This window comes from Pelodiscus sinensis, chromosome 5 (genome assembly GCF_052426305.1).
Source record: "Pelodiscus sinensis isolate ZL-2025 chromosome 5, ASM5242630v1, whole genome shotgun sequence".
In the NCBI taxonomy this organism is placed as follows: Eukaryota; Metazoa; Chordata; order Testudines; family Trionychidae; genus Pelodiscus; species Pelodiscus sinensis.
In genome coordinates, this window is record NC_143056.1 from 90,445,027 (window position 1) to 90,468,259 (window position 23,233).

The following is a 23,233-nucleotide window of genomic DNA, read 5'->3' on the forward strand; positions in this document are numbered from 1 at the left end:
AGTAAAAGATTATATCCTTTTTTTAGCATTATTCGGACAACAATATAAAACGTATAAACACATAGATATTGAAGTGCTGCTTTTGAATGATCTATCCTGCCCGAGCAAAATAAGAAACTAGACTGGAGTTTGTCTTTATTTCCTTTCATTTCTGCTTTTGTCAGTAGCAAAATTCCTGAGCATCTAATTTAGAATATTTAGTCCAATTCTCAGTTTGTTGTCTACTATCTCTCTTTGTTTTGGGTTAATCCTCCAAAAGGCATAGAAATTTGGGTGCTGCTTCAGTCCCCATTCAATTTGATTGTAGCAGGTTCTTTTCAGTTGGAATTTCAATTGGATTGACACTAATAATGTTCAGAGTCACATTGGATTTATCCACAACGCTTTCATTGGCTTTAGTGAGAATTAGATAGCTAAATCCCACGCAACACTTAATTTAAGGGTAAAAGTGGATCAGCTTTAAGAACCATGTCTTCACTTATGTGCATAGCTTCATGAAAGCCAGTGGACCTATTTTTGTGACTTTTGTGAGGAGGATTTGGCCCTATATATGACTAATGAATGTTTTACACTAGGAACATCAGTGACAGTTGTACAGCTCTGTTTTGAAGTTTTGCGGGTTATTTGGTTTGATACCAGTTAAAGATATCCATTCATCCATCATTAATAAATTCACAATTGATCTTTTCTGAAGTAGGTGCTTTGGAGAAATCACTATAATGCTTGTAAAAAACTGTTGAGGGGTAATCTAGTTAGGAAAGTGTTAGTTAAATGAATTTGAGTTAAATAGTACAGATGGAAGACTTACATTTTCTACAACTATTGATCAGTGAAGGGGAATGTCTCTTGTGTTGGTTTCTGACTTCCCCCTGAGTTCTCAGTCAGATGTAATAGCTTTTTTCCTTTCACAAATATGGCATATTTGTAAATAAATGGACCTTGATGAGATGATTAAAACTGGTGATAAAGTTAATCAGCAGTTTAATTCATTCTTGAGAAAAATCTTCAATTTATTTTTCTACTTGTGGATGTGGTCCAATTTGATTCAGAAATCAGCTGCTTACTTTGATAAAGTGCGTTGTGGCTAATAAAAACACAGACTCATTTAGTTTGTTGTACTTACAAGAATATTCTCCTTCTCTCCCTTACTTTTTTTATGGATAATAAAAGAACTATAGGGGTAAATAAGCCCTTCTTTAGTTTAAGTATACATTAAAAGCAGTTTTGAAATATTTTTAATATAGTGTGATAGATCTGATGCGTAGTCATTCTTCTAGATCTTCTTATTAAACATTCTTTGTGATGTGCATGGCTGGTTTCATATGCCATGGGGTTCTTACGTGCTTCCCTCCACCCCCCTCAGGTTGTTACATTTGTACAATCAAGCAAATCTATGGCACATTACCATCAATTAAAGCTAGTTTCATGAGCATAAATACTCCCATAGGTATTAATTTATAGCTTGAATGCTTTAAGGTGTGGTTAGATGTGTTGGATGGATGACTGTCCAGTGTGCACAATGTCTTTCATGCAGAGATCTTAAAACACTTTGCAAATACTGCACAGCTGAGCCAGTGTAGCCACTTCTTGAGTTCAACAAGAGTTTCTTTTGTGCAAAAGCAGAAAGCTGTTGTGGTGTGCCAGCATAAACAGACGTTATCTCGTTGCTCAACTAGAAAATGAGCCAGATTGAAATCCATCCAGCAAGATACAGGTTGGCTCTCTAATAACATTAGAACCCAGATTGTGTATGTGTGGTAGAAGCTTTATTTATCCTCTGCTTCAGTCTGTTTCTGTCGCAGTAAAACCAACAGCAAAGCATACATTAACTCGAGTGGTGCAAAATTAGGAATTTGTTACGGTGGGTTTGGGAAGTAATCCCTTTTAGCCTGTAAAACAGGGTTCCTAGTTTATTAAGGACACAATCCTGCAATCTTGCATTGTATGAGAGTAAACAGCTCAGATGAGTTAGGAAAAAAAATCAATGTTTTAAATGTCACACACAATGTTACGTTTGCAAATATAACATTGTATGTTGTGACTGACAAGCAGCCATACTTTAATTATTTTGACCAATTTTAACATTTTATGTTTTGGTTTAGAAAATAATGGTGTATAATTTTGTATCCAGCCTAAGGGTACGTCTAGACTACATGCCTCTGGCGACAGAGGCATGTAGATTAGGCTACCGGACATAGTAAAATGAAGCGGCGATTTAAATAATCGCCGCTTCATTTAAATTTATATGGCTGCCGCGCTGAGCCGACAAACAGCTAATCAGCTGTTTGTTGGCTCAGCGCGATAGTCTGGATGCTCCCCTGCCGACATCAAAGGTATTTGTCGACCACCCATGCCTCCTGGGATGAGGTTTACCTGGGTGGTCGACAAATACCTTTGATGTCAGCAGGGGAGCATCCAGACTATTGCGCTGAGGCGACAAACAGCTGATCAGCTGTTTGTCGGCTCAGCGCGGCAGCCATGTAAATTTAAATGAAGCAGCGATTATTTAAATCGCCGCTTCATTTTACTATGTCTGGTAGCCTAATCTACATGCCTCTGTCGCCAGAGGCATGTAGTCTAGACGTTAAGTGAGTATCTTTAATGGGATACAGTGGACTACGTCAGTTTATACCAAGTAGAGGATCTGGCCTTGCACATTAAAAGCAGTTGAAGTAGGATTTGATGTGTCTTTGAAATACACTATTCAATCTTCTCTATGCTAAAGTCAAAATGGAACGTTCTGACTTTAATGGCTTTTTCTTCCAATAATTATCTGTCAGGGTGTGTCTAGACTACAGAGTTTTGTCGACAAAAGTGGACTTTTGTCGACAAAACTATACCTGCGTCTACACTACCGCTGAGTTCTGTCGACATAACGTCGACAGAACTCAGCAGCTTTGTCGACGCTGGTAAACCTCATTTTACGAGGCATAACACCTTCTGTTGACAGAGTTTCTGTCGACAGAAGGTGTTAGTGAATGTAAACTGTCCTTTGCGTCTACACTACCATGTCGACAAAGCAGCTTGCTTTGTCGACAGAACTCAATGTAGTCTAGACGCTCTTTGTCGACAGAAGTTTTGTCGACAGTATCTGTTGACAAAACTTCTGTCGACAGAAGCCTGTAGTCTAGACGTACCCTCAAGTGAAAGGAGCTTTTTCTGTGTTTGCTCTTCCTTTCAGACACAGTCAGTTTGACGGTTGCTTAACTCACAGAATATACAGGTGAATGTGTGTAACAGTGTCTCCTTAGGATTATTTCGCTCATGCATCAAAGTGAGAGCTTAATATTTTAAATTGTTATGAACTGCTCACTACTAACTCTCAGAATATCAGAAAAGGGGTTCATAATCCAGAAATTCTTTCCCTTACCAAGGATATGACATAGAGTAGGACTACTCAACTTTGGAAGCCCTGGGAGCCACAATGATACTTGCAGCACATGCCGAGGGCCGCAACTTAAGTGTGGTTGCATATACAGGCAGTCCCCGGGTTACGTACAAGATAGGGACTGTAGGTTTGTTCTTAAGTTGAATCTGTATGTAAGTCGGAACTGGCGTCCAGATTCAGCCGCTGCTGAAACTGACTAGCAGCTGACTACAGGAAGCCTGAGGCAGAGTTGCTCTGCCCCGGGCTTCCTGGAATCAGCCGCTGATCAGTTTCAACAGCAGCTGAATCGGGATGCCAGTTGTGACTTACATACAGATTCAACTTAAGAACCCCAGGCGTCCCCAAGTCAGCTGCTGCTGAAACTGATCAGCGGCTGATTCCAGGAAGCCCGGGGCAGAGCAACTCTGCCTCAGGCTTCCTGTAGTCAGCCGCTGGTCATTTTCAGCAGCGGCTGACATGGGGACGCCTGGGGCAGAGCAGCTGGGGTGCTGCCGGGTTGGTCCAGTAACGCCGAGAGCGGCGCCGCGGGACCAACCAGCAGCGTCCCAGCTGCTCTACCACAGGCGTCCCGAGAAAAGCCTGGTCTTACGTCGGATCCACACTTATGAACGGGGCTTTTCTCGCCCTGGAGGACGCAGGTGGCGGGACCGCGGCATGTCTGGGCGGTCCTGCTGCCCGCGTCCTCCAGGGCGAGAGAGGCCCCATTCATAAGTGCGGAGCTGACATAAGTCAGATCCATGTAACCCGGGGACTGCCTGTACATGCAAATAGCTTCTCTCACAGACAGGCATAAATACAAAAATTAAGGCCCCATTTAAATCAGTTCTGCTGATATTAATAAAATGCAGTATTTGACCAATTTCCACCCATATGACAGCACTTCTGGGCTAGGTCTACACTGCAGTTTTTGTGCGAAAACTTGCAGAGCGTCCACACCTCAAGTGCATTTTTGTGGAAGAAAAACAAAAGAACAGAGGGGTTTTTCCGGTGTAGGTATTCCTGCTTCGAGGAATAACTCGTGTCTGCACAAGAGCTCTTGCACAAGAAGGGGTGTGTGTGTGGCTGGGGAGCAGGGATTTTTTTGCGCAAAAAGAGGGAATGAAAAAAAAAAAAGGTGCCCCAGTGGCCATTCTGTAAATAGCAATCATTTTCCTTTCGAGAGAGCATCCATGCAGTCTGGACGCTCTCTTTTGAAAAAACACATTGCTTTTTCGATGTGCTTTTGCAATGTGGACGTGCTCTTGCACAAGAAGTTTTTGTGGAAAATCTCTTCTGCAAAAAGCTTCTTGCGCAAGAAGCCTGTAGTGTAGACATAGCCCTAATAAGCAATGCCAATCCAGAAATTTAACTAGTAAAACTCATATAAACAAAAGACCATTATAGTGATGACTTTTTTTTGTTTTGGTTCCCACTCGGGGCCGTGTGTTGAGCCCCATGTAAACCAAAACTGCACTATGGACTTCAAACAAACAGGCTTCGGGCCACATGTCATGTAGCCCTGACCTAGAGTTTGTTAGGATTTTCAAAAGCTCTCCACTGACCTTTTTGAAAAGCCAAAAATATAAAGGTAGGATTAATAACCAGGTCAACAGTAATCTGTATATGCTGGTGATTCAAAGCCAACATCAGAGAACTCTAAGAAGTTAGAGAGAGAGAGAGAGAGAGAGATAAACAAAAGCTACTTATTGTAGTTGTGAGCATGAAGTATGACATTACATACTGTAGTACTCTGAATAGCTTAATGTAAGCACCTGTAATATCTCTTATCTCTCTTGGGTTTATGTGCAATTTTAGCAGACTGTCCAGTCTTTTAGTTTTACTGTAATCCAGGGCACAGGGTAGAGATTGTGATATGCTCATCGACTAGACCAATCTTAATCAGAAGAAAAGGAGTTGGAGACAATTATCCCAGTGGTTTGATTCCAAACACCTTCTTGTGTCACTGGAAGTGTGCCTTTTGGGAAGCAACTTACCTAATGCAGAGATGCAGGTGCAGCTTGAAATGAAACTCTGCAAAATGAAAAGGAAATAATTTTAGCATGGTGGCAGTGGTCCTGGGGATGCTGAGCATCTCATACAATCAGACTTTAAATCAATTTCTGCTGTGAGCTTGTCCATAAGAGCTCTCCTGCTCATGAATGTATGTCTGTATAATATGTAGGCAGCTGGATTTTCTTCTGTCCTTTTGAAAGATTTAAGAATGTGTTGTTAGATTTGCCAGAGTATATCTGACTGACTGGTCCTCTGGTCTGGTATCCTGCCTGCGGCAATGATCAATATCTGCTTCAGAAGAAAGTGGGCAGCAGATGAGGGGGCAGAGCAGAAAAAAACGCAACAAGATAATGCACTCAGCCAGTTGTTACATGTGGGAAAGAATACCTTTATTTTATCTTGCACAATTATGAATATTAATAGTCACAACATAACCTGGCTAGATTTTGAGATGGGCTAGATAATCTGATTCTGTGAGATTGTCTGTGGAAAGCTATACTCTGTAAAATAGCATCTCCTTTGGCACACTGACTGTGAGGCTTTTCAGGGCATGTCTATATTGTGGGGTTTACAGTAATACAGATGTAGCTCCCTATATCAACAGGAAAGGGATTTTTATACTGCTGTAGGTAATCCACCTTTGCAAGTGGTTATGAAGAATTCTTCCAGTGAACTCACTTTGTCTGTGCAGGATACTCCTGGGGGACGGTTGTGCCAAAAAACCCGAAATACTGTGCCCAATGTTTTAAAATTTTGCATATTTTATTTGTGCCAAAAAACCCGAAATACTGTGCCCAATGTTTTAAAATTTTGCATATTTTATTTGTGCCAAAAAACCCGAAATACTGTGCCCAATGTTTTAAAATTTTGCATATTTTATTTGAACTAACAATCATACAGGTTTCAATTATATTGGTAATTCATTCCAAAATGTTCATCAATAATTGTATCTGTAACAACATGGGGCTAAAAAAGATTCAGGAAATTGTGTGTTGGTTTTTTTTTTTTTAAGGGGGCAATTAGATTCCTTAATAGGCACATGAATACAGAATTTTGAAAATCACTTTAATTACAATACAGAAATGTATTTCCTGCATCCCTCAAACAATGCCAAGGTTGGGTTTTTTTTTGGGGGGGGGGGAGGTGTAATGAAGGAGCTGAGAGAGAGAAAGTAATTGCTGGGAAGGAGCCTAGAAGTGAACTTGGAGAGTTGTTGAGTGGGTGAAAGAAGTATGGCACAGGTTATTTATGGGATGCAGCAGGATTGCTAGGGAATTGGGGAGCCTTGCCTGTGCAGACCCTGACTGACCCTGCTTTTCCATCCATTCAAGCAGATCTCCACCCCATCTCAGTGTGGCCCTGTATCCCTGTTCCCAATGGGCCCCACCCCAGTCTATCTTGCACTTGTCCTTCTGAATGCTAGTCTGTGACCTCCCCAGCAGCCACCTGTGCTCCACTCTTCTCTATCGCTTGCGTCCAGTGCCTCCTTAACTGACTCCATAGACAGCACCCTGTAAGGAATTCACCTTCTCCTCAGATGGCTGCTTTTAATCCACCTGCCCTCTGTTCTGGTGCCACTGCAGCTGTTAGTGGGTGAAAGGTGTAAATGCAGGGTCTCCCACGTAGAATGTACTAGTAGTTGATTTAACAATGTAAGTCATGGATGTGAACAATTCACACTCCTGTGTGATCTAAATTTTAAGTAGATCAGGGCTAAATAGTGAAGTGAAAAGTCTGTGTTGGGAATGAGAAGTGCAACTGTTGCTGATTTTTTTTTTTTTTTAAATGTGCTTGTATCTGAATTCTAATTAAATTATTCACTGTTTTTTTTTTCCCCAGTGTTTTTAAGGCCTATATATCCCCAAGCCCTTCCAATGAACAGCAAGATATTGTCACTCTTCAGAATGTTCCTCTTACATTGTGCTCTCTCAGACTGTAGTTTCCTCACCACAGAGGATTATACTCTCTTTGAGTGTTTAAACCAACTACGTCATGTCTTACAGGAGTCTGAAGCAGGTTAGAGGTTGGTTCATGTCACCTATCTCTGAAGTACTGACTGATTTCCTCCATTCAGGTGAAATCCTGTGGTTTGTCACTTATGTAAATAAGGGTTTCCCAGATAAGGCCTTAGAAACATGCCATTTCTAGGTATTGGGAACAAAAGCACAGGCTAGGGAAAAGAAGAGAAACTACAAAATAAGAATGATGTATATAAATGGATCTAGTGATGGAGAAAGCACTGCTAGGTGGTTATAAAGCTTGTCTTACAGGGTATGGAATATTGCCCTCACAACAAATTTTTTTTTAAAAGCCTAAAATCCAGGAAAACTTCTCTCCACTTTTCAGTTTACAGTATTAGATGAATATGTATGTGCTATCCCAGTAATGAAACATCTCTCCAATCGTTCCTTTTGTGTCAGGGAAGCTTGTTGATTATAACCATCTTTGAAGTGAAATACAAAAATTTTCCCAGGTCAGTGCACCCTGGTTTGGTATGCAGTAAAATGCATTTACAAAAATGCCATTTAAAAAAAAAAAAGAACTTCTCTCTGTTGCAAGCAGTTCAGCGTAGGTCAGTGGGAATCCTTGTGTAAGTAAGAATTACAGATAGAGCCTTTGGTGGTGTTTGCTAGCTCCTTGTTTCTTTCCCTATTTGAATGTTTACCTAAATGGAGACTTTCATAGAACAAACATTTTTCTTTCTGCTGTCTGTATGACTCTCAGATGTTACATAAAAAACTCGATTACTGTGCTGATTGCTTTTGCACCTTTTTGGAAGAATACTTCTATTATGATGCAAATGGATAGCCTCTGGCTGCAAGCTAATTGTCATATACTATAACTTATATAACCATAATATTTAATTCAAAATCTACATAGCTAGTGGAAGTCATATTGAGAAAGTAGACAACTGTCGATGTCTACGCCTAAATCTGTTTGATATCTCGGATAGCTCTCACCCGATTTGATATTCCTCCAAAAGAGTGTGGTAGAATAGAAAATAGTTTCTGAGATAATGGTTATTTTCAGGGCACACTGCACAGCCTGCCTATCTTCAAGGCATTTTTTGGAAGGAAGGGGCACGTGGAGAACATGGTCTTTGTGTGGGATTTATTTTTTAGGACCTGAATGATTTTTTTTTTTCTTTGGTAGGATATTTTCTAGTTTTGGGGAGGCTGAGTTTATTATGAGTGTACTTTTTTCATATGCTTGAGTCACCTAGCATACTGGATTGGTGCTTCCTAATGTAGCCTATAAATCCAAACAAACTTGTTTCACACTACATCTTTATTACCAGTTTTACAGTAGAGAAACTCGGTGTGTCTTTGGTATTTATAAATATTCTTGTAATATGCATCTTGTTACACTGTAAAATAAAGTAGGTTGCTGTATGTTAGTTGAAAATATGCGTCAAGGGCTGTGCGAAGGGAAATTATGTACAGTAGACTTTACAGTAAAATTATATAACTTTAAATTCTAGCATCTTACAAAAGGTTGTCATAATTGCTAGAATGGCTATATGAGACGTTGCAGAAATTTGATTAAACCAAGGTTATTAGGGATAAAATGTGGTACGACTCCTTTTACCCTCCAAAAGGTTTTCAAGGTTACATTGCTGTGACTTTGCAATAAATTAGTGTAAATGTGCATTCTCGCCACTGGAATAAGAGGAAAACAGAGGGCTGCCTTATCCCTGTCTCCCCCACCCCAAGACCTATATACAGAGCAGCACCATTTCCCCCGCTTGCTCTAGTTCACACTATCCTCGCCCTGATCCTTGCAGAATTTGGTCAAGAAGGATAATGCAATCTTAAGTTCTATCTCCATTTTTATGCACCACTTCTCCCTCCTACAAGGCTTCCCAAAGTTGGCATTGGTAGTGTGTCTCTGGGAGTCAGCGAACTACAAGCACCGTGGAGACCTAGGACCTCTTGTAATTCCCCTCCCCTCTCCTCTTGAGCATCTTAGATCTCTGGAAATGAATCAGGTTAGTGTGGGTGAGGGGGAACTCCTGCATCAGGGGAGAGTAAGAGAGAGAGAGATCTTCACTTACATTTCCTCCAGGATTCCCTTTTACTATTTTATCTGAGGGAAGAGATGAAATTGGCTGGTACTTAGCATAGTACTGAGGTTGTGATTCCCTTGGATTGCTGACAGGATGTGATGCTTGGATTTCTCTTGGTGCTGACGAAGTAGGTTTTACCCATGAAAGCTTATGCCCTAATAAATTGGTGAATCTTTAAGGTGCACAGGACTTTATTTATTTGCAGATACAGACTAACATGACTACCCCTCTGAAGCTTTTCTTGAAGCTATTGCATGCCAATGCTGATAATGTCATACTCTGGCATAGGCAGGTAATCTCTTTTCCCTGCACCTTGCCAATGGGGGAGGGGAAGCTTTCACACTATCCCAGTATGCTAAGTTGATGACTCCATTATGGGTTTTAGGAGAATGTATGTTTGATTTCTACCCTTGTCTACCTGCAAATAAGACACACAAGTGCTGTAAGCATTGTTAGATTTAGGTTTATTTATTTAAATAAATCTGCTTTTAAAAGTTTCATAGTTCTTTATTGCGATGACAGCAAGGACTCTCAGATCTTCACCAAGATGGAGGGTATGTTTTCAGTGAACAATGTGCCTCTGAAGACTTAAACAGATGGCTCTAGTTGTCTCTGTTATCTCAGTATATCTACATATCAACTGGCCATGCAAATGTCTCATTTATTTAGTTTCATTGCATCCTCTCTCAAGCACAATATATGTTTGAATGCTGTTTCAGATTCAGTATTGGGTAATCCTCTTTTTCTGGATTAGATAGATACTACTTCTGAATGTTTGTTTTTTGGGGAAAGGATCTAAATACCAATTCTACAAGTAACTGTAACCACTGATTCTGCCTTCTTGAATTCAGAAGAACTTTTCATGAAGATTTTCCTCTCCTGTATTAATGTGTTGCTTGAAAGCTTTAGTCTAGTCAAACAACATCAGTAACTAGTCCCACTGAAATCAATGGGAGCGTGCATGTGCTTGATGTCCTACTCCCATTGACTTTAATAGGTTTTAGAGCAGGTATTTAGATTTATTATTTTTTTTTAAATCAAGTCTCAGTATCATGTTTTCTGGAAGCTGATAGTAGTACAGGTTGAACCTCTCTCTAATCTGGCAACCCCAAGAGCTGACAGTGATGAACCAGAGAATTTGCCGAGCCATGGGAGGTCAATGTTGTCTAGCAGCATTACCAGCACCTCTGAGCTCTTAGAAGACATTAGGGGTAAATTAGAACTAAATAACATCACAGAACACTGAGAGCTAGGACTGGTGGCTGTAAGCAAACTTTATGGGACCATGGGAAACTTGTCCACCCATGGTAAGTAGACATTTGGCTAACAAATCATGCCAAACCATGGATGTTGTCAGACCAGTGTGTGCTAGACTTTTGCTACTTACTTTAGCACTAAATATGTGGTCTATATTGTACAAGATTTCAAAATGAAGATGCTGTAGTTTGCAGTCTACAAAACTGGACACAATCACAGCTGAAAAATACCTGTAGTTAAGAGCTTGACAAGGTGGCCTGAGTAGCAGTGTCCTTAATTATTCCCCTCTGCCCCAAATATAAATCCTGAAATGATTAAAGATCTAGAAAACAAGACCTATGAAGGAAGACTGAAAGAAGCCTGTTTAGTTTAGAAAAGAGAAGACCAAAAGGGGAAATGATAGCAGTTTTTAAGTATCTAAAGGTTATTACAAGGAGGAGGGAGGAAAAATTGTTCCCCTGGGCCTCTGATGATAGGACAAGAAGCAATGGACTTTAATAGCAGCAAGGGAGGTTTAGGTTGGACAAAACTTCCTAACTGTTAGGGTGGTTAAAAACTGGAATAAATTGCCTAGGGAGGTTGTAGAATCTCCATCACTGGAGATATTTAACAGCAGGTTAGCTAGACATCTATCTAGATGGTGCTTGGTCCTGCTGTAAGGGCAGGGAACTGGACTTGATGATCTCTCGAGGTCCCTTTCAGTTCCAGTATTCTATGATTCTATGGAATATGGTTATTTTGTTACGTACGCTGTCAATATTTAGTCCTTATCTTGTGGCTGGTACAAGAGTCATTACAGAGAAATATTAGAAAGGAGTGACTTGTGTAAATCATCTGTTAGTTTTGTGAAATGATGCTTAATGTGAATTTCTCTGCCTGCTTACATGTCAGTAAATGTGAAATATATAAAAAATACCTCTATTGCTGTTCAATTTAAAAAAAACCACACTTTCAGATTCTGAATGCTCATTGTAGTGAGTTCCCTTATTGCAGTATATGCATTAAATAGTATGTGTACTATACTACCATATGTGTCATGTACACTTCTCTATGTTCTGGCTTAGGCATTTATAATCCTATGGTTTCTGGTTTGTTGGATTAAAACTCACATTTGAAGGAATTTGAGTCTGAGCCTTCCTAAACCTGATGAGCATCATTTCAAAACATGTGCTGGCTTCTATAGCTGAAATTTGGTAGCAGCAGATTTCTGTTTTCAAAATATTTTTATAGATGCTTGAGTAAACAAAAGGAAGATTAGCTGTAGTGTATGGGTATAGGAATAAAGCCTCTTCATAAATATTTATCAGCTGGGGGAAAATAAGTACACAGATGCCTTCTCATTTAAACTCAAATATGTCAGATGGGGATTTAGTTTAGTAGGCAATAGGGATTGTAAGAGAATAGTCGATTAGTCAACTACTCACGTTCTTCCTCCTCCCTTGCTGCCTCTAGCAGAGGCAGCGGGGGTGGGGAGGCTGCTTCCACAGCTGCCTTTGGCTGCAAGGGGGTCCAAGTGGGGAGCTGGGAACCCCAGCAGCTAGGGGATGCTACCGGGTGGGCAGGCAGGCAGCCCCACTCAGTCCCAGCTTGCGCTGGTACCAAACCCTGCTCTGCAATTTAAAAGGCAGTAGGAGCCAGACAGCCTGCCCCACCCCACCCTGGCTGCTCCTACCTTTTAAACTGCAGAGTTGCAGTGGGGTTTTGTCCCGGGACAAGCTGGGACTGAGCGGGGCTGCCTTCCACTATCAAGTAGTCTACTAAAATAACCTTGACTTAACATCCCTAGTAGGCAATGTATTTTCACACTTTCCAGTGTTGGATGAGGTAAACTTTGAATGCAGTACAGTATGTTAAAATACTAGTGGCAATGGGGACCTAGTAGCTAAGGCACTGGACTGGGATGTGAAGCGTGGGCTTTATTACTGCTTCTAGTCTGACATCGGACAAGTCACTTCACCTCTCTGTCAATCAGTTTCACCATCTGTAAAAGGGGGGAAAATAATGGTGACCACCTTTATAAGGCATTTTGAGATCTGCTGATGGGAAAGTGCTATATAAGAACTACATACAGGTAGTCCCCGAGTTACGCGGATCCGACTTATGTCGGATCCGCAGTTACGAAAGGGGATTTTCTCGCCCCGGAGGACTCGAGCGGCGGGACGCTTGGTCCCGCCGCCCGCCTCCTCCGGGGCGAGAAAAGCTGCTCCCCGTCTCCCTGGTCTGATGCGGGAGCCAGCAGACCAGGGAGACGCTGAGCAAAGCGGTGCAGGACCCGGGGCCGGACCCGCGGCCGCTTCCAGATCAGCTGGAAGCGGCCGCGGGTCAGGCCCCGGGTCCTGCACCGCTTTGCTCAGCGTCTCCCTGGTCTGCTGGGGCGGGGGGGACGCAGCTAGTGCCCCCCCCCCCAGCAGACCAGGGAGATGTGGAGCAAAGCCCGGGGCCTGTGGTAGAGCAGGTGGGGCGCTGCCGGTTGGTCCCGCAGCACCGCTCCTTGGCGCTACTGGACCAACCCAGCAGCACCCCAGCTGCTCAGCCCCAGGAGTCCTGATTCAGCCGCTGCTGATCAGTTTCAGCAGTGGCTGAATCAGGACGCCTGGGGCAGAGCAGCTGGGGTGCTGCTGGGTTGGTCCAGTAGCACCGAGGAGCGGCCGCGCTACTGGACCAACCCAGCAGCACCCGAGCTGCTCTACCCCAGGCGTCCCCAAGTTAGCCGCTGCTGAAACTGAGCAGCGGCTGACTACAGGAAGCCCGAGGCAGAGTTGCTCTGCCCCAGGCTTCCTGGAATCAGCTGCTGATCAGTTTCAGCAGCAGCTGACTTGGGGACGCCTGGGGTTCTTAAGTTGAATCTGTATGTAAGTCAGAACTGGTGTCCAGATTCAGCGGCTGAATCTGGATGCCAGTTCCGACTTACATACAGATTCAACTTAAGAACAAACCTACAGTCCCTATCTTGTACGTAACCCGGGGACTGCCTGTATTATTGTTAGCAAAGTGGACAGTGCCTCTGGCTTGTTGTGTGTTAGCTAAAGAGGATACCTGTGTCAATACAGGGCCCTCTAAAACAGAGGTCTCTAATTCAATTTACCTTCAGGCCGGTGCCAGTTCTTCAATCCTCCTAGTGGGCCAGAGAGCACTTCTCTCTGGTGTGGATGCAGGGTCATAGGGTGTCTCCAAGCAGGCACTCCTCTCTGACAGGGTGTGTGTGTGTGTGTGTCCAAGCAGACACTCCTCTGGTGAGGTTAAGGGGGAGGTGTCTCCATGCATCTCCCCACTTATCTGCTGGAGTGCACACTCCCTCCTCCATGCATTCTCCAGCCCCACCTGCCATCTCAAGGATCCCTGGCACCACCACTGGTAGCACAGTGGGGCCTGAGTGGCTTCTGGCTGTTGGCTCTGCACCACTTGTGGCACGTGCCTCTGACCTGGAGGAGATGTGTGCAGAGCCCTTCTGACCATAGGGTGGTTTGGCTTGGCTGCTCTGGTTCCTGTGGTTTGAGGGGTCCCACAGCAACTGCCCCAATTGTCTTATAGATGGGATAGTCCCCAATATTCAGGTTAGCCTATGGGGCCGTGGGTGGGCTGGGGCTGGCAGCAGGGTTGGATCCCCCAAACTCACCGTATCAACAGGAGTCAGTGGAGCAGAGCTGTGCCATCTCCCAAGGCAGCCTGTGCTGAGGATTGGGGTATTCTTCTTCTCACTGCCATGGTGAAATGGAGCAACTGAGCCAGCCTGGGAGATGGCAGCAGAGGCTGTTGCACTTGCTCCACCTCTCTGTGGCTCCCATTGCCATGGTGAGTGTGGGGAAACCTGGCCCTGGCTGCTGCCTCTCTTCCCCCACCCCCAGGCACCCAAACCTGGGAGAAGGGTATGGATGCCTCTCCGCAGGTCACTGCATCAGTACAGACTCATATGATGGAATGTTTGTTCTTATAGTACTCCCTTGCGTGTTGGTAGTCAACAAATAGTCAGTAAGCCCTGGAACAGTATATAAAGTATAAATGTTTTAAAAAAACAAACCAATCACAATTCATTCCCCATCTGGTTGCAGAGCAAAGTTTCTTAAAATGTGGCTGTCTGTTTTTGACAACTGACCTAATGTGTACAACATCTTCTGTAAATAGGTGTAAAAACAGAACCCCCCAAAAAATCCCCATGATTTAAGGTCCTAGTTCTACACAACACTGGGGCATAACTTCATCCCCCCTACAGCTGCCCTGGGCCATTTCAGTGGTTCAGAAGTCAGTTTAAATGACCACTTGGGAATGTTTCATTTATAGGTAGGGATTCCTGAGTGGCTTAAAGCCACTGTACCTGTTTCATGCCAGTTTCTAGTGTAATATTCCTCTGCCTGTGGAACCAGGGTCATTGGCAAAGTTTCTTGTGCCTAAGGCCACAATGTAAAACAAGGCAGAGGATCAAGAATCATGGTGAATATGACGGTGACAAGCCATCTTCTTTCCTCCTCTCCTCTTCCCCTGCCCCCCCCCTCCTCACTGCTGCACCACATGCAGTTTGGCTAAACTAGACTTGCTGTGGGGAAAGCCAGTCCCTTGGATGTAAGTTAGGAGAGCTTGAGGATTTCTCTAATTTTGCACCAGTTATTGCACCAGTTATTAACAGCTCTGGGGGGCTGGAATAGCAACAGTAGGGAATATCTTGCTCATGCTCCATTTCCTCTGTTCTGAGATGATGTACAATGGCTAGTTAGGTCTGCTTTACAGTAAAATCTTCTACCTATTCAGTATAAAATAGGTGCTTGGTTCCTCGGTATCTGGTTCTAGATATTTTAACACGAGTTAGGGGAGAGTGGCCATTTTAGCAGGTAGCTTCAGAGCATCAACTGTTGTTTAATTCATTCATTTTTAAAATTCTTAACACTTTCATAATGGTTTGGAACAATTTCTGTAGATGTTTAGGTTAGTCACCATTTCATGGAATTCCGTGCTAGTCCTCCCATGGACTTCAGTATGAGTAGGATTGAGACATTGTGGGAAAAGGTGATTCGTGGAGGACTTATTTCAGATAGCTAAGGCATTAAAGGCTTTGCCTCTGTGTTTATAATGTTTCAGCTGACCCTGTTTAGGTGGTGCAGTGGGGGCATTCTGAGCTACTAGGCTAGTTTAAAAATAGATACAATCTTTGTCTCAAAACCTTGCAAATACCATGAAGTATAATAGTGTTAACTTGACTTAGCTTAACACCAGAGGTAAATGACGAAAGCCTGCTATAATAATTAATCAGGTCACTGTGCCCCTGTGGAATCCTGGGAAACTTGACCTTAGAGTCAACAGTTTTCTGAGATGGAGTTCAAAGATAATATGACTATCCTCCTTAACAAAGGGGAGTAGCCTGACTCAGGGAAATGACTTGTTGCAGCACATTGTTATATCCAAAGGACAACCCCATCCTCAAAAAGTACATTTGAATGTGCAATTACTACTTGGCCAGCATGGGTATCCTATTTTAAAAAGGGGAAATACAAAGGCTGTTAGTGAGGTCCTTGGAGGTTACAATAGGATGTAATTATGTTTCTTTTAAAAAGCTTGCATATGGTATTTAGCAAATTTAACATATGCCCGAATGTTGCTTCTATAGTCTTTTGGGAGTCTGCAATGACTAATTTTCTTCTGTAAGATTAGAATTACCCATTGCAAATCAATTCCTACAGTGTAATTTAATGAAACCTTTTGTCGACAATTAAGATTGGTAATCTAGGAATGCTTTTTACATTATCGCAGTTTCTGGTCATTCTACACATTAAATAAAATGGCATGCGTGTTCCAATTTGGGATGCCTTATTGCAATTATAGTTAATCTTCTGTTGGGTTATCCAGTAGTGTCACTTGTTTAATATAGTATTTGAGTGAGTAATATCCTTATCTTGTGTAAATTGTTTTAGTCTGCTGAAGTCAATGAAGCTGTGCTAACTTAACATTAGCTAAACATCAGTTACAATATTTTTGTGGTGTTGCTTAATAGTCTCTCCTCCTGCACTAGTGACAATCCATCATAGACTGAGTTGCTGCCATTGAATTGACAATGGATGAGGTATTCCTAAAAACATGTTAAACCGCTATTGTTTTCCTTTTCTCCAAAAGCTTTTTGGAAACTTTTAGAAAATAGAATAGGGGCTCAAATTAAATATCTAGCTCAATTTTTTTTTTAAAAGTGACCTCATGGCCACATTAAAAAGGAGTTAGAGACCAAAAGGCATTGGTTATGAATTGGAATTTTAAATCGTACTGAGGAAAATGGGAAAGAGCATAAACTCTGTCAAGTGAAGTGTAAATGTTTAATTAGGCAAGCCAAAAGAAATGTGAAGTGTCACTAGGGTTGTCCGGTATTGACCCAGACAGTCCAGTATTCACATCCCCCGTCGGGTTAAAAAAAAAGAAAATACCAAACATGTTTTGTATTTCCTGTTCCCCTCGGATGGAAGCCCGGTAGGGACAATTTTCCCCTGCTGCATCTGGCGACGGCAGGAGAGTGAGGAGCACGGGGCCATTTAAAGGTGCAGCATTCTCCCCCCCCCCTTTTTTTTGTCAACAGAATTTTTTCCCCAGTGGTTCTTTTTTTTGGGGGGGGGGGAAGGGGAGGGTTTTTCAGTATTTTTGGTTAAACCATTTGGCAACCTTAAGTGTCATTACCTAAAGACTCAACAACTTCAGCAAAAAATGAAGTATACCAGAAGGAAGAAGCCTGCCAAAGAATCAGTAAAGCCACTGGACTATATGTAGATGATAAAGGAGCATTCAAGGAAGGCCAGGCATCACAGAAAAGCAATATTGAGTTCTTTGTGTCAGTCTCGAGTGCAGAGGATGTCAAGTTGATTCCTATACCTGTGCCATTCTGTTTAGGCGAGGAACTCCCTCAGATGGAGGTATTAGTAAGAGGAGATTTTGGAATAAACTGACAAACACAGTAATAAGTAAGGGCCAGATGGTATTCACCCAAGAATTTTGAAGGAACTCTGATATGAAACTGCATAATTACTAACTGAGGTATGTAACCATCATTTAAATCAGTTTCTGTACCAGATGACAGCTAATGTGACTTCTTTTTAAGGATCCAGAGGGAGTCCTGCCAATTACAAGCCAGTCAGCCAATCTTCAGTACCAAGCAAATTTTGTTGAAACTATAGTGAAGACCAGAATTATCAGACATTCAGTTGGAAATGATTTGTTGAAGAGGCAGCATTGCATTAGTAAAATGAAATAATGCCTCACCAGTTTCTTATGGAATTCTTTGTGTAGGTTAACAAACATCGGGACGAGGCTGTGCCAGTGGATATTAGGAATGTGAACCTGTAGTCAACTACATGATTAACCAATATATGTCTGGGTTTATCGATTAATCCTATTGACTACATGCACTTCCTCCGCCACTTTATCAGAGATAGCAAAGAGGGGAGGCAGGAGCTGGCTCCACCAAGCCACCTGTCCCTCTTCCACCTTTTAAGCCGGGTTGCCGTACGTGTTGGCTCTGCAAAGAGGGAGAGGGGGGTAAGTAGGAACCAGCTTTTAAGCTGGCCCTCCGTGCATGCTGGCTTCTGCTGAGCTGCCTCTCCCTGCTGCCTACTATAGGGGAGAGGGCAGGCGGATGCCGATGCTTTGGGGGGGGGGGGGGGGAGGAGGAGCCAGTAGGCAGGAGCCACTCCCTGTGTGTAAATGTGTAACCACTAACGTTTCTAGTGGTTACATGTTTATACAAATACCTTTCAGTTAACATCCCTAGTGGATATAATGTACTTAGATTTACAGAAGGCCTAAGGCAAAGTCTCTCACCAAAGGCTCTTAAGCAAAGTAAGCAGTGTTAGAATAAGAAGGAAAGTCCTCTTGTGGATCAGTAACTGGTTAAAAGACAAAACGAAAGATAAGAAATAATGGCCAGTTCTCAGAATGGAGCGAGGTTAAGAGCAGTGCTCCTCCAGGCATCAGTGCTGGGACCAGTGCTGTTCAACATCTTCATAAGTGATGTGGAAAAAGGGGTCAATAGGGAGGTAGCAAATTTTCCAACTACAAAATTATTCCAGATAAGTCCAAAGCAGTCTGCGAATAGTTAGAGGTATCTCTCAAAACTGGGTGACTTGGCAACAGCATGGCAGTTGAAATTCATTGTTGCTAAATGCAAAGTAATGCATGTTGGAAAACATGATTCTAATTATACTTAGAAAATAATGGGATCTAAATTAGAAGTTATTATTCAAGAAAGAGAGACTGGAGTCAGTTTTTATAGTTCTCTGAAAATTATCTATTCAAGGTGTAACTGCAGTCAAAAAAAGTTAACAATGTTAGGGACAAGTAGGAAAAGGATAGACAAGATAGGAACTATCACAGTGCCATTAAATCTATGGTACACTCACATCTTGAATACTGCATTAAGTCTGGTTACCCCATCTCAAAACAGATGTATTAGAATTGGAAAGCTACAGAGAAGGGCACAGAAATGATTAAGGGCATGAAAAACATCTTGTGCCCGAGAAGAGATTAATGACTAGGACTTTTCAGTTTGGAAAAGAGATGACGAACAGGTGATATGATAGAGGTTTATAAAATTGTGAATGGTGTGGTGAAAGTGAATAGGGAAAGTGTTTACTACTTCATATAACCTAAAAACCAGGGGTCACCTAATGAAATTAATAGGTAGCAGGTTTAAAACACAAGTAAGCATTTCTTTACACAGTGCAGTTAACCTGTAGAATTTGTTCCTAGGCAGTGTTGTGAGGGCCAAAACTATAACAGGGCTCAAGGAAAAGTTTAGATAAGTTCATGGAAGACAGGTTCATCAGTGGATATTAACCAAGATGGTCAGTGATGCAACCCCTTGCTCTGGTGTCTTTGTCCTCTGACTGAAGTTGTAAATGGATGATAGGTGATGGATCATTTGACAATTGCTTGTTCTGTTTATTCCCTCTGTAGCACATGGTATTGGCTATTGTCCAAAGCAGGATGCTGGGCTATGTGGATCACTGGCCTGACCTAGTATGGCTATTCTTATGTTCCTAAATGCTCGTAAAGTACTTAATTGTTGAAGCTTTACAATGCCCCGTAAGGTAGAAAAGTTTTATCCATATTTTACCTCTGAGATATAGAGTAACTGGGATAAGGCCACAGAGAGCTCTGAAATTAGGAGTAGAAACGAGGACTTCTTGACTCCAAAGCCTAAATGTAAATCACTGATCATACTTATCGCTACTCCGGGATCAATAAAGAATTACTTGCAGCTACTATTTAATGATTGGATGAAAACTAGGTGTGTTTTTTTTTCTTTTTTCTTTAAGTGGAGGTATTCTTGTTTTGCAGATGGCGTGTAAATACCTTAGGGTATGTCTACACTACAGAGAAGATTGAAGCTGCTGCTGTTGACCTTACAGGGTTTGAATTAACAGGTCTAGTGAAGACACGCTAATTCGAACTGAGAGGGGCACTCCAGATGGCAGTTGTCTTGCTTCCACAAGGAATAAGGGAAGCTGAAGGAAGAGTGTTCTCCCTTCAACTTCTTGTAGGGTGGCTAATGCCTAACGTAGAGTTAAGGTACTTGGATTTCAGCTACGCAATTAATGTAGTTGAAGTTGCATATCTTAGACTTTATCCTATAGTGTAGACATGCTCTTTGTGATGAGGTTCAGTGGGTTAGTCATCCCTTGTTGCCTGGGGGATAAATCTGTCCCTATGTATTTAATAACTTCTTAAGAGTCTAATATCTTAACTGTGTTATGTGGCTCTAGTATCAGTACAAGGTCAATGGAATGTTATAGCACATTTCATAGTAATTGAGACCCAGTTACAGTTATGAAAGCCCTGGATTTCAGAGTTATGTAGTATGTCAGATGTTGGGTCACTGGACTTTGGTAGCCACCAATTATTCATAACAATCGGTGATAATTTAATACTAATTGATATGTTTTGTTTTGTATTCTCTTGCTGGCCAACTGTCCAGTTTCTATATTGGTGAATAGTTGTCTTTGCAACCTTTCATGTGGTTGACTATGAAAACATATTGTGCACATTTTCACATTGCATCAAATACCTAATTTCAAGATTTTGAGAACAGATGTCTAATTTGGGACATTTTAATTCTTTGCACAGATCAGTCTCCAGTTTTGGCCTATACAAAGGCAATATTAGGAATCTTGTTCAGTAGCGTTCGAAATATTTATTAGGGCAGATCCTCAACCGGTGCAAATTGTCATAATTCCATGGAAGTCAAAGGAATGATAACGAGGAACATCAGCTGAGGATATGTCCCATATTGCAGAAAACTGTTAAAAATGTTTTGAAAACAAAAATGTTTACCAAGAGGTGAGAAAATGGTAATGGTTTCTCTCTTTGTACAATGGCTATCCAGTGCCTCTTTTGCATATTCAAGAACCACAAAACTACAAACGCAGCAGCATGTTGCAAAAACAAAAAAAGGGTATTGTGCTAGGTGATGGAGGGAAGAAAGGAGTGCCAAGCATTTCAGGGGTTAAAGAAAGCCTCTGGGCCCAACTAGCCCCTCCCGGCTCTACCTGCATCCAATGCCAGGCCTGGAGGGAATGAAAAAGGAAGGCGCCTGGCTCAGTTTGGCTTTAGCGAGGAGGCAGGAGCCCAGTTCAGTAGTCGAACATGAACCAGATCCTGTCTGCTCAGCAGCCAGGGGCACAAGTAAATCGGAACCTGCTGAGAAAAGGGAGGAACCTACTGAGAAGCCCCAACTAAGGGGAATCAAGACTTTCTGGGGCCATGCTCCAAACCTAAGGACTTTGAATAGGGAGTGGCTTAGATTTCCTGGGCCAGGAGCACAGCAACCTAGCCACTAGGCTACTCAGATGCCAGAGATCCAGCCACGTGCAGAAAAATGTGAGGAAAAATTGTCCATTATTATTAATGTAGCTCTCCCCTTTTAGATACACAGTCCCAAGTGTTCTTTTTCCAGACTCACTCTAGAAATCTGTTTGCAAGCCGGATGTTGAATTACCAGCCAGACTCTATTGTTACATTGGTGTACATTTAAAGTAATTCCATTTACCGTAGTTGATGGTTCAATTTTATGCTGGTGTTACTTTAACCGAGTCTGGCTCCAAATCTTTAGCCTTTCCAAGTAATGAAAGGTAGTTCATTCGAGCAGATGAATTTATTGTCTTGAGATTTGGTATCCAGGAGGCAAGAGGCTCTTCCAGCATTAAGTTGTGGATGAACCCCTGTATATGATGTATACAAGTCATGCCTGACCAATCTGATTAGCTTCTATGATGAGGTAACTGGCTCTGTGGACATGGGGAAGTTCATGGATGTAATATACCTTGACTCTAGCAAAGCTTTTGATACGGTCTCCCACAATATTCTTGCCAGCAAGTTAAGAAAGTATGGAATGGATAAATGGACTGTAAGGTGGATAGAAAGCTGGCTAGATTGTTGGGCCCAATGGGTAGTGATCAATGGCTTGATGTCTAGTTGGTGATGGGTTTCAAGCAGAGTGCCCCAAGGATCAATTCTAGGGCTGGTTTTGTTCAATATCTTTATTAATGACCTGGATCAGGGAATTGTTGAAGCAAAAACTTCCATGTGTTTAGGCGGTTAATCAAACAGTTTTATTGATCAATAAGGCAAGTGTGAGCCAAACGTGACCCCAGCAGAGCTGGGCCCAGTAAGGCCATTCAACACAATCAGTCCTAGTATTTTATACCCTTAACCAAACAAGTCTGATGCCAGGGCATTCCATCAAAACAAACTTCAAAGAGAAATGGTTATTAGCACAGAAATAAACAGTTTTTTAGGGAGTATGAGCTTCAGCTTAAAATAGTTCAACATCACATACCAACGGCTCCATCTCACTGGTATACGTGCAGGAGCAAGAGACTGAAATGGCTTTTGTTATACAGAATGGCTTCTGGCTAAATATAAAATGGTTTCCACAACATGGATTGCACCTTCAGCAAGTTTGTGGATGAGGCTAAACTAGGGGGAGAGGTAGATATGCTAGAGGGCAGGGGTACGGTCCAGAGTTACCTAGACAAATTGGAGGATTGGGTGAAAAGAAATCTGATGAAGTTCAACAAGAACAAGTGCAGAGTCCTGAACTTGGGGTTGAAGAATCCCAAGCATTGTTACAGGCTGGGGACCAACCGGCTAAGTAGCAGTTCAGCAGACAAGGACCTGGGGATTACAGTAGATGAGAAGCTGGACATAAGTCAACTCTTGCAGCCAAGAAGGCTAAAGGCATATTGGGGTACGATTAGACTACAGGCTTTTGTTGACAGAAGTTTTGTCGACAGATACTGTCGACAAAGCTTCTGTTGACAAAGAGCGTCTAGACTGCATCCAGTTCTGTTAACAAAGTGAGCTGCTTTGTCGACATGACAGTGTAGATGCAATAATGCCTTCCGTCGACAGAACTCTGTCGACAAAAGGCGTTATTCCTCGTAGAATGAGGTTTACCGCTGTCGACAAAACTGCTGCGTTCTGTCGATGTTATTTTGACAGAACTCAGCGACAGTGTAGATACAGGTATAGTTTTGTCGACAAAAGTCCACTTTTTTGTTGTTAAA

At 42.3% G+C, this 23,233-nt stretch overlaps 1 protein-coding gene across 1 annotated transcript in view; it reads left to right on the plus strand.

The window, feature by feature from the left end:
• NAV2 (neuron navigator 2) overlaps nt 1–23,233 on the plus strand; it is a 689,797-nt gene that overhangs the window by 9,084 nt on the left and 657,480 nt on the right. The window lies entirely within an intron of this gene.